Raw genomic sequence first — 16,390 nt, 5'->3', positions numbered from 1 at the left:
AAAATTCATTATATAGGCATAGGCTCCCCTTGGATTTGGTGTGGTCTGTAGGTGTATGTATATTGTGCGATTATAATTTAGTTGCGAATTTCTGCTGCAAGCCAACCACCTATAGAACAACATCAACCATTCATTGTACAAACAGAGAGAGAGAGAGAGAGAGAGAGAGAGAGAGAGAGAGAAAAATCAACAGAAATTGAGAGAAAATGCGAATCGTACAGGATTTAATTTTTGGTTTATTCGCTTGTTGTGTGTGTGTGTGCCTGTGCACTGTGCACGCGCGATGTATTCATTTGCGTTAGACTATTGAGTTGAACATTTCAATGCAAAAGCTAGCTGTTCGTGTAGCAAAAAGTAAGAGTGTGGGCACACAGCGCACAACTTGATCGAATTTGTAAATGCCGATTCGAAATAGCGCTATGACTGCGTTTTATATGCGCTTGAATAATGAACGAACAGTGAAAGAGAACGAGTCGAATGAGTGAATGAATGAGATATCAATGGGAATAGGAAGGGCCAATTCCATATAATCAAAGTTGTGTTTGGGCGAGCACATTACACATCGCGCGTGCTGACAGGTTTCAATGTTAAAATCGGAGATAGTAACACCGATCAAGTGAACCAGCCTGCGTACAAGAGCCTGCTGCAAAAAAGAGAGAGAGAGAGAGAGTAAATTAAGAGCAAACGTTCGGCATGCAAAATGGCAAATTCATGGAAATCAAGTGCAAAAATAGTTTGTTCTTTTTTTCATTCTATGACTAATGTTGATGAAAGACCAGGCCAATTCTACCCATTTTCAATGGATTCTGGCTGTTTTTGTTCGTTGCTTGGGCAGAAGGAGGCGGACGGGCCGTGAGTGAGATGGCATAAAGCGGTATGTGATTGAAGATTCTCTAAATTACACTGTGAACTCTTCGTTTTATCTTTATTCCCGTGGTTTTCTCTGCCACCTTTTTTCCCTTTCTCTCTCTCTTTCTCTCTCTCTCTCTCTCTCTTCTATAGAGAGTCTCATCTTCTATCATCTGAGTTGTTGCATCGAGATCGGGATAGTTTGAATGTATTTCTTCGGAGAAAACGCGATCGTCGCACTTTAAGACAGCCAACTTTCACGCCACCAAGACATTCACCATACTGGCACATAAATTATGTTGTCACAGGATGAAGAATGTAGATAAGATTGAATTGGCAACGAAACAGCAACAGCAATTTTCGTATGCTCTATGGTTTGGTTGGGTTGTCGAAAACCTTTTTTTTCTTGCTCTTCGTTCTTTGACTGCTGCTAATGCTTTCCCGCTGCCACTGTCTCTGTCGTTCTCTATCGTTTTGATTTGTTTAATATGAACACGATGTTATGCATTTTCAAGTGTAAACGTGCGTTCCCTACCAAACCACACAAGTCAGCTTCGAGTGTGTTTGTGTATGTATGTGTATGTATGTACGTGGTTGAAAGAAAACGTTAGAAAACGTTGGAACGGAACCACACAATGTTCTATCACCAGAAGTTTCATGGCTTCACCAAATGATAAAACCACATCTCAACTACTCAGTCTGGATAAACTGAGATTTAGTTACATAGTGGGAGTCTTAACTGGTCACATAAGACTAAATGCGTACCTGAGACGCATTCAGGTTAGAGACGACCCCGATTGCGATTTTTGTGGAAGAGGAGAGGAGACCTCTCTCCACTTCCTATGCAATTGCCCTGCACTAAGCCATATCAGAAGAAATATTTTCGGTATGGATATGCTTACACCAAACGAAGTACTTAATTTTCACATCAGTAAAATTTTTAACTTCGTCTTTAAGTCAGGCAGATTTTCCACTTTGAGAAGTACTCATACTGCCGACTCATCCTTTTTTACAAGACGATCCAGTAGGAGCAATGCCTCAAATGCATTGCGGCCTTCTGGAAATGTCACACAGTAAATATGGATGAAAAAACACTTGGGAATACAGTAGTCAAATCTTTTCTCTTAAACGGGTAGTTTTGCAAAAGGTCTCATGACCTACGCGACGAGCATCCTTGCGGTGCTCCCCACTCAAATCCATACATCCATACATGTATGTGTTGTTGTTTTGTTTTGTCTGTGTGTTTTTTTTCGCAACAGCAGTCGTGTATAAATTATTTATGGTTTAAATATCAGACATGCTCAATGGAACGTGTGTGCGTATTTGCCACAAAAGTGATGCGAGAAGGAAAAGAAAGAGAGAGACTACAGTAATTGTTGAAAAAATATATATATATACAGTATCGGACAAAATTGGGAGCACCCATGACAAAAAAATGTACCGACGATTATTTCATGAACGTAATTCGTTTTTTTCATGAAAGATTTATCCTAACACAGTGCAACATTTTTTCGGCCATCGATGCGGGCATAAGTTTTGAGTATCGCTGCTGAATGTACTTACCAAAACTAGAAATTCTGCATCATCAACTTGGCTCATATTTTCATTTTATGAAATTATGTATTTTTGGCTCAAACTGGATTTTGAGCACTTTTTCGATATTTTGAGACGGCTATATGAACTGCTGAGAATAATAGACTGACAATAGCAGGTTTTTCGCAAAAGCGGGATAAAAATCAGTTGCAAAAAAATGCAAAACAAACTTGCCAAAAAAATGCATCTAGGGCCTCGAAATCGCAAGAATGCCCATTTTTTTATCATTTTTCAACCATAACTCGCAGCGTATCCAATTTTTATGGCCACTATATTCAGCAATTTTGTAGCCAACGTATAATTGGACAACTTTGCTCAACATACTAACCCAGAAAAATCATGTTCTATCTACTTTTTTGGCTCAAAATCATTCTTTGGTACCAAAAATGGTCATTTTGTTGTAAATTTTGCCTATTACATGCAACTATTTGTATATCTTTCCATATTTTTCGCTTGAATTTTTGTTAAAGTGTCTCCACAGATGATGTGAACTTGTTTTTAAGCTATTTTAGTGGAAAAATCACTCATTTGCAGGGATATTTCGAGTTTTGGACCAATTTTGGTGGACATTTGGTCAAATGAAGTGACAACAGCCATATTTCAGTTTCTAATGTATGCTACACTAAAGCTTATATTCACAGCTAAAAAATAAGGCCAATACGATTCACCTATGATGTCCAGTTGGAAAGTTATGGCTCCCCAAGTAATGACATGTTCAATTTTTACACTATTTTGGCACTAATTATCACTTGAGCAGCCATTAGTACCCTACCAGACGACATAGGCATGTGGCTTTAGCCTTATTTTTCAGCGAAGAACATCAGCTTTAAAACACCATACAGCTTAAACTGAAATATATCATCTGTCATGACTCAATGTTGACCAAACCACCAAAAATTGGTCCAAAAACCAAATTTTTCACTCATATACATTGAAAAACATCTTTAAAAATTACTCAAACATTGGTACAGATAATATTAGCTTGAATGTACTGTTTTTTTAATATTTGAGAGGGAAAAAATTCATTTTTATGGAAAAAATTTGTTTTTTGGACCAATTTTTAGCTCTTGATTAGTAGAATAAATTTGACCAAAACACAAATTCAAAATAATCTACCATTTCTGAATTCTAACCTCAAATTTCAAATAAATGCAACGTGTGCTTCTCTGCCATAAGAACCAATGTATTTGACGTGACAGTGAATAGCGGTGGCGCCTAAATAGAATCTGCGGCAACTTTCGGAACTATCAATACTTCTTGTTGTTGCGAAATTCGTGACAACAACAAAAAGTATTGATAGTTCTTAAAAATGCCGCAAATTGCTAATACATCTTATTTAGGCGCCACCGCTATCTTGCGCCGGCCAAAAGCATGGGTTGAATAAATGGCGTTATTTTGATAGCAACTGTCACACTTCTATGGCTGTATGAACTATTTCAAAGACTTGATCGATTATTATTTCATTTAATTGGCCTACTTTTAAGCTTTCAAACTCCACTCACTATGCTTCAATATCATTCTTGGTTTGCGAAATATTCGCATGTGTTGAGGATGACAAAGGAAAATATGTTAAAAAAGTTTGACCGTCTCTATTTTCCACAGAATGATTGGGTTGAGCAAAACATATACAGCATTTCGAATCTTCATAAGCTGGTGCACCAAGCTGTGCTTCTACTTTTTGAATGTCATCGCGGTTTTTCCGTTTATGAAAATATATAACGAACCGTGCTCTCAATTTTGTCCAGTGCAAAATTGACATTGTTATACATTTTTGAAGAAAAAAAAATCCCGAAATTCAAAAATATTCACAAGAATTCTTCTAGAATGTTGTAGTTTACATTATTCTGCAAAAATTAGGATGAATCTTTCAATGAAAAAACGAATTACGTTCATGAAATAATCGTCGGTACATTTTTTTTTGTCAAGGGTGCTATCAATTTTGTCCGATACTGTATATAAGAGAACCGAAGAAGAATTGGATAAAGTAGCGCAAACTGTTTGCGTAAGATGGAATATGGGATGGTTTGTTGTTCAAAAATAAATACCATACACGCGCGCGTTCGGCAATTTTATTATATTTTCGTCGAAGCGCTCATTGGCTTTTAGCGCGCGCTGAGAGGGCTTTCATGGATATCAGAGAGTAAGTGAGCGAACTACATTTCTCGTATTTAGACTGTCTCGAGCCGTGCCGAGTCAAACTCTCATTCCATGATGTGGGGAATGTATTTTTTCTGCCTTCATGATAAGGGAGCGAAGAAGAGTGAGTGAGTGAGGGAGAGAAATAGAGCTGGCAAAACCAGTACCATGGAGTATGAGTGAGAGAATGTGTTATGAACGGCAGATGCTTTGTGCTTTTGCCATGCAAACACGCGCTTTCGCATAACAAATGCACTGTGATTACGCAGCGACAAGTCTGTTGACTGAGTTTAAGTCGAGTTGGACCAAATATACATAGCACACACACATCATTCTCCCTTTTTCTCTTTATCTTTCTCCCTCTATGACAGCACACAAAATATTCATGAAGTTTGTCAACTATTTTAGCTGAACGTCGACATCGGCAAAACAATCATAAACATACATATTTTTGCGGAAATCTTCAGACAACGCATTTTAACAAGAAGTCAACAAAACGCGACCATGTTTCATGCCTCCACCGAAAACAGATGATTATTTGAATGTTCGAGAATGAAAATGCAACTTCTATTCACAACACATATAAGTGAAACAAAAATAAAAATTTTATTGAAATGAAACAACAAAATCGAATTTTTTCAAAGTGTAACAACAAAAAAGATTTTTTTAAAGTGTAACGTCGGTATGTTGTTACACTTACTACATACCGATGTTACACTTTAAAAAAATCTTTTTTGTTGTTACACTTTGAAAAAATTCGATTTTGTTGTTTCATTTCAATAAATTTTTTATTTTTGTTTCACTTATATGTGTTGTGAATAGAAGTTGCGTTTTCATTCTCGGACATTCATTTGCTCAACTAAATCGAAATAAGCGAATAGAAATAAATGCTCATGCAACAAAAGAATATTTAGTGTTATCCTCCTTCTTGCCCACCCCCTGTGTACCATGAGCTGAGCAGCAGCAATGGCAAAAGTATTTGTGTGTGTGTGGTAGGTTTTCTTGTTCATATTACTTCGTTCATTAGTCTTCGTTTTGCTGCTGCTGTTGTCGTCATTTCAGTTTCAGTGGCAATTTCGGTTTTGGCTCGTCGTTGCCGATAAGGATGGAATAAAAATCATTAAAAGGCAAGACAACAAAGAAGGTCGATTTAAGCAATGAATAAATGGATTGGCAAAAGTAAAACGAAAATGCGTTTGAGAAAATCGATTCAGTCGTTCATTTTCGTTCGATCGTTCGCTGACTCTCGCACTCATACTCTTCATTTGAAATAAAAACACACCAACTTGATTAATTAGTAAGATTAAAGACAAGTAAATCTCTGCTTCGGTGGTGCGCTGGTCATGTGTGTGCATTTAGTGCGAATCTAGTGCTTAAATCAAGGTATCCGCTCTCTTTCTCTCCCTCTTTAGCCGTTTTGTACGTGTGCGAACGAGCAAGAGCGCGAAACACTTACACAAAAAAACACACACACACAGCAAGCACATTTATCGATGGAACCGAACCCATTTACCGTATTATGGCACGCGTGAGATAGCAAACTGACTTAGTATGTTGTATGTGTATCGTATACAATGTGAACTGATTACTTGTAGCAAACTATCTCTACAAACGAGATAAATTCACTTTCATTTCGTGCAATACTCTTTTCGGTCGTAATCTCGGTGTGGAACAATGGTAGATTTCGTGTGTAAATTCGGTTCGTTGCCGTCACCGTCTCCGTCGTCATCGTCGTTATTATTGCCACCGTTGTCGTTTTTCATTTCTATTTCGATTCATTATGTGTGCTCTTTTGAAAAATACAATTTTCATTTGCGCTCGACGCACTCACATTAGAAAAATGAAAATGAACATGAACATGAAAATGTGGTTAAGTTACATTATTCTCAGGGTGGAGAACAAGAAGACCGAGTGAGATATACACAGTTTTACCGTTTGAAATTGAAAAACGCAATTGGCAAATGCAGAGAGAGAGAGAGAGAGAGAAGGAAGAAGGGAGAATATACAACGACACAACATCTGTTAGATGTGTATTATTTAAATAAATTTTCCAGAAAAATGGCAAGCAGATGTGGTGCGGTTAGAGAGCTATTCTTCTACATGCACAGAATTCACTTTGGTTTGCCTTGCTTTGCTCTTGTATCAGCATCGGCGCTGGACCTAATTCTATCCAGAGAATGGGAGTAAGTGAGACAGAGAGATACTGGGTTAGCCGAAAGCTAAAATTGGTGGAGAATGCGCGCACACGCTAAAAACAATACCAAAACTAAAAACTTTCATTCAAAATTGTACCGAAAATGGATTTTCTCGAGGCTCCAACCGAAAACGATGCACATTAACGATGGCGTGTAGCATCTTTGATCTGATTCTCAGCCATAAGCCGAAAAGTTACAAGCCAAAAAGTGCATTCGTCAAGCAAAAGCTGCGATAGCAATCCACATGCCCATCCGTGTAGCCAGCCAGCTCTTAGCACAAAAGCGACCACCATTTCATTGCAATTATTGTGAAAAAATTTGCGCTCAACATTCAATTTAATTTCATTTAAAATTCCCATTTCTTTTGCGCTTGTTATGTTATGAAAGCCGGTTTCATCCAAACACTCATACACACCAGACACACATATATATATATACATATTCATCGCATTGGGGTTTTTATTTTTGCACTGTGAAAATGTTTGCGCTTTCGCAAAACATACACACGAACAGTATGCCATTGCGAATAATAATAACAATTATATTGCGTTTGTCGCAAATCGTTTTTGGCAACAAAAGTCCAAATATTAATATCCGAAACCTCAAAAAAGCGGCAACAATTATGCTGTGGAGAAGAAAGAAAGCTCGGATGTGGGTTTTCCCTCCCTTCATCTTTCTCTCTCCTACTGTCGTTTGTTCGCATTATTCCAATTTTATTTGACGCGAATGTTGCTGCTGCCACTGTCGCATGTTGACTGCATCATCGTGTGTGTGTGTGTTTTTCTCTGTTTGTTTGTTTGCCATCGTCATCGCCGTCGTCGTCGTCGTCGTCACCGTGGTGCGGTATACACATATATGTGTGTGTGTGTGTATGTGTGTGTGTGTGCGGCAAAAGCTTGCCGAGTTTTTAGGTGTTTTCGATGTCATTGCTTGATATTCTGTTAATGTTTAAATTGCACGCTGAATGCATGATCGTTTCTATGCATGTAGTTGCAAATGAAATGCCATTTGCACACAGCATCCAATACGTTTGGCCAACAAATTTCGGCTGATGTATTTTGGCTGATATTTTTCTCTTCTTTTTCTCTACAAATATTTTTATTGTTGGTGTTGATGTCCATTTTATTTTATGGCTATTTGTCTCCTTTTTTGTGTATCTGATGCCCATTTGTCCATTGCCCAGGCGAAAGCAGTGCTACACGAGCAGAGTATACGGAACGAAATAGCGCGCGCGCGCGTTTGTGTGCGGATTTTCGTATGGTGTAGCATGGAAGCATCTCAGTTTCAGGCAAACGGCAGTGCTGGCTCTCTTTCTCCCTTTTCCAGTGCATTTGCATATATACGTTGGCGTTTTTCCACTAGTCCGTTTTGTGAAAATTTATTTTGTATAAATCGATTTTGTGTTTCACGTTTACATTATATATACACATAGATACACCGGAAAAATGGCAAACAGTGTGGCAGTGGAGCCGTTGTTGATGCTGTTGGTGTTGCCGTTCATCCAGCGTTCGCCCATGCCGTGCATCGTCAGAGTTTCGTGCATACCTTTGCATTTTCAACCAAATTGAATAAGTGATTGCGCACGAATAGATGACTCGCACAAAAATGGTGTGCTACATGTAGAGAAAGAGGTGCATACGGCCGACCATACCATGAATAAAATACCGAAACAAAAAATACACTTTAACCATGGCTCACACATGGCCTTTTTTCGAATATATTGAGAGAGAGAAAAATGGCAAGAACAACAACAACAACTAGTCAAATGTTGCATAAAGTAAAAAGCAAACGAGGGCGACAACACCAACAATAACTATGACAAAAATACAATCAACAAACGAAAAGAAAGCGGTTGCTCAGCAAATGTCGTGCTGAAGTCGCATTTTGCACTACCCACCATCACCACTATCACCAAACAATACTCGTTATTATTTTCTCGGAACGGGTTGTTTCGTGCACCTTTCTGTGTGTGTGCGTCGGCTTTGTCGTTGCATTTATCTCTCATATATCTTTCGGTTGGTGTACACTTTAATTTTTAAACGTTTTGCTTTCAATCGCAACTAAATGGCCCAAGTTGAAGAGGAATAATTGAAAAAAAAAACAATGTATTCGTTGCAAGCAAAATCAATTGACATAGAGAGAGAGACAGAATCGGCCAGAGGAATTGAATTAATTTTCAATTAAACGTACAGACACATTTCAATATCGCTTTGAATTTCAATCTATGATCATACAAATATGGATTGGTCGATTGCCTAATTGAAACGATGGTCTTTTTCAATTGAATTCAAAACGTACCACAATTGTGTTTAAGTCATACATAATCGAATTCTCTAGTCGGTGCACGGTGATTTATTTACATTGCCGACAGGCAATCTAGCAGAAAAAAACTCAAACGTATGCACTGCACTGCACACCGAATGCAAAAAATAAACGTAGTAGCAACACCGAGGATTTGCAAACTATTACCATTAACAACTTTATATAATCCGCTGATGATCTTTCGCAAATTTGATGTGCGCAGCGACCATTAGTTGAGATTAAGCTGGCAAAGCACATTCAATTGTTGTGTACGAATGGATTAGTTGGCTATCCATCATTTTTGTTCGGACTTTGAATATGTTTGAAAAAAAAAATCGGGTAACATGAAAAAACGTTGAAAATGTCAAAAATGTAGCTGAAATATGTATACCGGAATATGACTGAAAATGTGAAAATATGGCCGTATTTTAAGCGTAGCCATCCATCTTTTGTAAGAAGCTCACCATTTAGTGATTTCATTCCAGATAAACCATTAATATAATGCTAACTTTTTTGATTAGTAAAGAATTGTTTACATTTTCATTTCATTGAGATTAGTGTCCTCAGTCAGTGAAAAAGAAATGAGCAGGTTGTGCACAAAAAAAGCGAATAAAATATGCCGTCGTGCAAATTGAAAAGAGTGTTTTGCGTACAGTATCCAAAGCTTTTTTATCCATTCTATTTCAAATACATTTTATTTTTCAATTTCCAGATGCGTTTTCATATTCGAAACCGAAAAAAGCGAACACTCGAAATGGTGCAAAATTCTGAACTGCAGACGAAAAAAAAAAAGAACAAACAAAAACAGAAACCCAAATTATTTCGATAAATTATAATTGAATTAATTTATTTCATAAATATGGTCTACAAAAGCGCAGTCACTTGTTATTTGTGTATATAAGCAATTTTCTGAATGTTTCATGCTGGTTTGAAGCGTTTGTTTGGTTCCCCAATTTCGCATTGTCGTTTGAATTGATGGACATTCATTTGTTTGCGGGTATTTTTTCCCCATGTTTTTTTTCTCCCATGGTTGATTATTCATTATTATTGTATTGCAGTGTATTTCTTTTCGACAAATTTGTTTTCCGTTGCTGTTGATAATCTCTCCGTCAGTCATGTGTGAATATGAATTTTAATGTTGTGCTTCGAGAAGGGACACATTTACTTGGGTTTACCGCAGAATGGTGTACACCATTCGAGGGATGTGTATGTATGAGTTTGTCTTTTTTTTTGGTTCATGCGAAATTAAATACACGTCGAAGCGACAGTAGAGGGGAAAAAATGGAGGCAGTGAAAAAAGAACATCAACTGAAAGAAAAATTGGTATTTTCTATACGCAATCCGCATAAATCAATTAATTTGGTGTTGCGCTGTCGTTTTTGCTGACACGCCATCGTATCGAAAAATAACAATAGCCAAACAACGACGAAATACATACAAATTTATAACTAAAATTTTCCGAAAAAAAACGAACCGCATATTTCGATGCATATTATTATGGAAAAAAACAATTTAATAGCAAGAACAAAAAAAAACCAACGAGTGGAGAGAGAGAAAAAGTGTGAAGTGAGCACAAGCACCCAGCCTAGCGTCGCAAACATTAAATTAATTTACAAAATTCGCATTCCAGCAAATAACTGGCAAAAGCGAGAGAATTATCCAATAATGAGATTTTTGTTGTTGTTGTTGTTGTTATTTTGGTTATTATTATTTTTTTGCTCATTTGGAAAATAGTTCGCGACTAGTGACAAAGTCATCGAAAATGTGCAGTGTACTGCACTCGAGCTTCAGCATACCAGAACTCACTCAATGGCTCGGTTGCTCGCTGGCTCGCTCGTTCGTCCCTTGCCAGATTAACAGGCGACAAAAAACAACAAACCATGTTTCAATGTGTGAAAACATGTAATTTTGTGAACTAACGCATGTTCAACACAAAGCGAACCGAATTTAACATTATATTAATTTTTATGCCATTGAAAAAGCGAATATTACAATTTATAGACGAAAATAAAATATAATGTGGTTACATGGATAGAAAAAACAACACAACAGGCGACCAATGCTGCCAATATCAAATCATTACATACATGAAAAATAAACAGGCGACCAATGCTCATTTTTACAATGAATACGACGCAATTAAAAAAAATGAACGTTTTTTAATAATTGCCTAGGCCATTTTGAGGCATTGCAATATTCGCGAAACGGATTTTCGCCTGAAATGAAAGTCAAGTTTGTCTATTTTCACTGAAATCATTAGAAAACGACAATTAGAACATTTACGAACATAATATAAAATTCACACGAAGAAGAAATATTTCTTCTGGCTTTTCGTTTGAGCTGATTCGAAACATTTTATTAAGCCTGATAAAATATACGTTCATTTCACCGGAAAATACGGTTTTGACTTTTTGAAATATTTCGCGGTGTTGAGGCTGAAAATTGATAATGAAAACGTGTTTATCAAATTTCCTTTGAATTTTTTTGACTTGGTTCACTTATAAATCAAACATCATCATAAAATTAAGATAGAAACCGCTGCTTGATGCGCAGTATATGCAAACACTTATTCGAATTTTTCAAAGTTTCGAGCGAAAGATTTGTGCAAAAATGTTCAAATCGTAAGATGCCGAATTTCAAGGATTTATCTCAAGTATCTGCTATTTTGTTCCAGGAAAACTGTGTGTGTATCTGCATGAATGAAAACTCATACGTGAAGTGAAATATACTTCCGGTATAAAGTGATTCACATTCAATTCACGTAACAATTTATGAACTCATTTTGTCATCGTGTTGACATCACTTGGTAGAAATATAACAATTTTTCTTTTTAAGAAAATGTGGAAAAAACAAACTTTTCCTCTCTCTCTCTCTCTCTCTCTCTCTTTCTCTTTCTCTCTCTCTCTCTCTCTTCGAAATGACGCATACAACTGATGTAAATTCGTGCTCGATAAAATGGGCTGATGTATCATATACGATGAAATTGGGATTGCATGCCTGCGGAAATTACATGCTAATGACAATTTAAATTCTTTGGTGTTTTTAGGATTTAGCAATGTGATCGTGATGAATCCAATCATCGATCCATCGACTGGCGACGTTGTCAGTTCATAACTTATATGCAAGCGAATGCTCGGAATGTAAAATGTAAAATTGTTTTTTTCAATGGAAAAAAATAATCCTGGGTATAGCCGAGCAATCAGACAGAACAGAAAAATAAAATTAAATAAATGCAACGAAAGCAAGACATGAAAAAAACTATTTTAAATTGGTAATTGTTTGATGAAAGGGGCTTATTGTTCGGCAATGGATTCGATGTTGAATGAACGCCGTGCCATGCAATGACACAACAAAGATATTATAAATAGGTGATTGTCGGTGATTTGACGGGAAAAATCGTTTAAAAGTGAAAACACATGTAAATATGTCGGTAATTAACATAAAAATAGCAGCGACAAAAATTATTATGAAATACGGTCAGTACATTCTTGATGGTTATCGAATGGAAAAAACAATAACAACAACAACAACAAACACGAACGGATCAGCCGTCTCAAAGGAAAACGATTCAATGTTTGAACATTTTTAATGCATTCCCGATAAATACGCGTGACTTGACACCACAATGCAGAATAAGAGATACAAATGTGGCCAGAAAAAAAAATGAGGTGAAACGCGTAGCAGGGCAGCGCTGAACAGAAAAAGAGAGGCGGGGCGAATGTTATAAATTCCGGCGAAAAATTATAGTAAATTTGTTAGGTGCACCTGAGCGAGCGATTCAGTGTCCTGTGCGAACATATAGTGTGTACGGCTGGCTGTATGTGTGCATCCCATTTATCATATCGGTGTACGGATATTATTTGCATATACCATGTAACGCAATGCACTTCAGTTCTGAAATGCAATCTGAATGCAGCGTGAGAAAGAGAGAGAGAGAGAGAGAGAGCGAGTTCCAAAATGATATAATATGCATTAATATTTAAAAAAAAGTTATTAATTTATTTGTTACATTGATGTTGGTGCTGCGGAAATGTATTCATCAACTTGTATTTATGGTTGTTATAATTATAATGTGGTATTATGCTTTTAAAATGGGGCCGAGCACAGCATGTGAATCGAGAGAGAGAGAGAGAGGAGAGAGATAGAGAGTTGGTATGTGTGTGTGTGTTTTGGATATTCGTGCGTGCGAAGCAATTCGCTTAATTAGTTGGTTCTTTGATGGGAGCTGGATATGAAGGAGTATGAGGTTGATTTAACTCTTTTTTGCTACTAATACTACTACTACTGCTGCTGCTGTTGCTGTTTTTGCCGCTCAACATCTCTCTTTTCAGCATTCCATTCGATACACCCACACCATTTGTTGCCATTAACGAAATTTGGTGCTTTACCTGTGCAGTATGCATAAATAGCACTACACGTATATGATGTTAGTGAGTGTATAATGGTGAAAGGTGGCGTACAATGAGATTGCATTCGACTCTCGTTTCAATACGAAATTTATAGAGAATTTATGAGCTTGGGCCATGTACGGCATTTGTTTCATGTGTGCGCATTTGCGATATACATTGAATTTTGTGTGAATTATGTTTTTTTTTCTCCTCCATATAAATAAAGCAAAAGCGAGCGACTGAGTGAGTGAGTGAGTGAGTGGGGGAGAGATGTATGTGTTTTTTCTCGCTCCGTGTCTATTGACCTTCAGGCAGCCTTATCACTCACCAAAATGGATTGAACATCAGTAAATGTAGCAAACCTATTTTATGACCTGTGAAATCAATTTTCCCATTGAAACCTATACACACATACACAATCACTGTGTGCGTCTCACATTCCCCGCGCGCGCTTCATGTATCGTTTTTCTTCTCTTCTTCAGGAATCACAGACAATCCTTTACATTTTGTACATCCTTTGCTCTTTCTATCGCTCTCATCGGAGAGGTAGAAATATGCAGAACGTATGAGAAACATATACATACGCAAGCGGTATTAAAAAATATTTTCTTTCTCTCCCCTGCCACTTGAAAATCAAATGTAGACGATAAAATAATTCGATACGAGCATCAAGAGCAAAATAGCTATCAGTTTTCAATGTTTTTCTTTTCTCTTCATATAATTCAAAATGATTTCTTCCAGCGCACAACAACTACATTGTGTGATAAGGGTAATTGATGTAAAGTGAATTTGATATTGAAATATATTCGACAACAATGACGGCCGTCAAAAAACAAAATGTCATGAGACAATGGGAAAATGTATGATGGAAAACGAAAAGACAACAAATATTTCGTTCCCTGAATTCGAATAGAAAGCAGTGATTGCGATATCGCTCTCAGTATCTCATAGGATAACTGAACGAGATAATTCAGCTGGCTGAGATGACGCAGCGACGCATCACCCGAGTCTGTGCGATACACATACACACAATGCGCCCAGCGGTATCCTTATACAGTCAGTCCCATTTAGTGACGCACGGCATCGAATTGTGTGTGTGTATCACAAAGACTCGGGCGATAGACTTGGGCGATGCGTCGCTGCGTCACTGCGTCATCTCATCCAGCTGAATTATCTCGTTCAGTTATCCTATGAGATGCTGAGAGCGATATCGCAATCACTGATAGAAAGTCGAGTAAATTGAGTGAAACACGAAACAAAGACATGTAAAAAAAGGTGAAAGGAAGAAAAATGGCGAACGAAATAAATTATTTTAATATATGTATGTGCGATGAACGGTGAAAAAAATAATTTCAGAAGATTCGGCGAGGCGTAAAGCGAAGTGTCACATAGACAATCGCAATACACAAGGACTGACGATGACGATGGCGACAACAACAATGACAACAAATGATTCTAAAGAGAGAAAAAACAACAACAACCGTGTATATGACAAAATCCAATTTTCCCAATCCAAAACGATGGTTTTATTTTTCATGTCGTATTTTCTTCTTTTCATACATACTTATTTTGGCTTCACGCGGCTTTTCTTGCTCTCATCCTGTGTTTCCGCTGCTCGTCGCTATGCCAAAAACTAGCAACGAATGTTATTTAAGGAGAAAAAAACCAACTTTGCGCAAAAGAAAGAAAGACGCTTCCACATTGTCTTCTAGAGTTTTAAAACACAGTGAACAACAGAACCCATAGAAAAAATAGCGCGCGTGCATATTCACACACACACACACAATTCGTATGCGATTTTCGCAAAATCAAAATAACAGAGTATTATTCAATTGAATTTCATGGAGTTTCCGTTGTCACTGTCTTTCACACGCAGCTAACAATCAATATAGACAAAAGAAACACCCCGATCAAAGTGATTCGGCCGAGCGCAATGAGACTTATCACATCGTATCTTTTGCGTGTATCGCGCGCTCAGTGAGACACACATAGAGACAGTGAACGAGTTTTGTGTGCGAATTTAAGTGAGATCGAAAATGTTGTATGTGCAATATTGTGTGCGCCACATACTGTGCGTATGCTAGGGACGCGTGAAAGACAAGCAAGCGAGAGCGCGTAAAGAAACGAGCGAGTGAGTAAACTGTGAGTCGAAGAGATTTATGTTGACTTATCTAATGTCGTTACATTTATCATTATTTACCGTTAAGCGCATGTTCATCCTGCTTCGTTTGCTTCGTACAACTTCCTAACCGTTGGTATCAGCAAACGGTTTGACGATATCCATAAATATAGATTTCGATATATTCGTCGTCGTGTGCGTTTTCGTTGGTTTTTCGTGTTGTTGTTGTTTTTTCTCTTGTGCTTCATCGTCTTCGTCGTGTTGTTGTTTATTTTTTTTTGTCACTAGCTGAGCCCGTAACATGGTACATTTATTTTCATATCGATATCGAATCCACGTTAAGCGCGTGCCTCTCGAATCCTTTCCAGCACGCAGCTTTTTTCTACCATTCCCAACACCCCCCTCTCTCTCTCTCACACACATTGTTTTCTTATTTTATTTTGCTGCGTGTTTTCACTTTATCCCAATGTTGAACGGAAATGTCATTGCCGCTATTGCTACCATCAACAAATATATACCTATTTTGTTGCAATTGCTTGATCGTTCAATTCATTTTACAGCGTGTCCTCTTCTTCGGCCGCATAATACCTCATTTGACAAATGAGACAATTGATAGAGTAAGACAGATACATTCTCATACCCCGTTTCCATTGTCGGCCGGATAATACACACGTCGTCGCATCTCGACGGGATACACGAAATGAAAATGATTGGAGAAGAATATGAGCAAACGAGCAAAGCACACGCCACAAATACACCAAGGCAAGGTGTGTGTATGTGTGTTAAAGATGAAAGAATGGGAATACAAA

At 37.5% G+C, this 16,390-nt stretch overlaps 2 protein-coding genes across 3 annotated transcripts in view; both read left to right on the top strand.

Annotated features, from left to right (window-relative positions):
• Positions 1-16,390, top strand: part of LOC129577644 (leucine-rich repeat-containing protein 24-like) — a 143,330-nt gene that overhangs the window by 4,068 nt on the left and 122,872 nt on the right. The window lies entirely within an intron of this gene.
• Positions 1-16,390, top strand: part of LOC129577646 (protein rogdi-like) — a 74,335-nt gene that overhangs the window by 45,967 nt on the left and 11,978 nt on the right. The gene's annotated exons all lie outside the window — the stretch shown is intronic.

The sequence above is a fragment of the Sitodiplosis mosellana genome, unplaced genomic scaffold (genome assembly GCF_009176505.1).
Source record: "Sitodiplosis mosellana isolate CC-2019 unplaced genomic scaffold, AAFC_SMos_1.0 Smas_scaffold_6197, whole genome shotgun sequence".
Classification (NCBI taxonomy): domain Eukaryota; kingdom Metazoa; phylum Arthropoda; class Insecta; order Diptera; family Cecidomyiidae; genus Sitodiplosis; species Sitodiplosis mosellana.
Note: the sequence above shows the minus strand (reverse complement) of the source record. Positions and strands in the feature narration are given on the sequence as shown.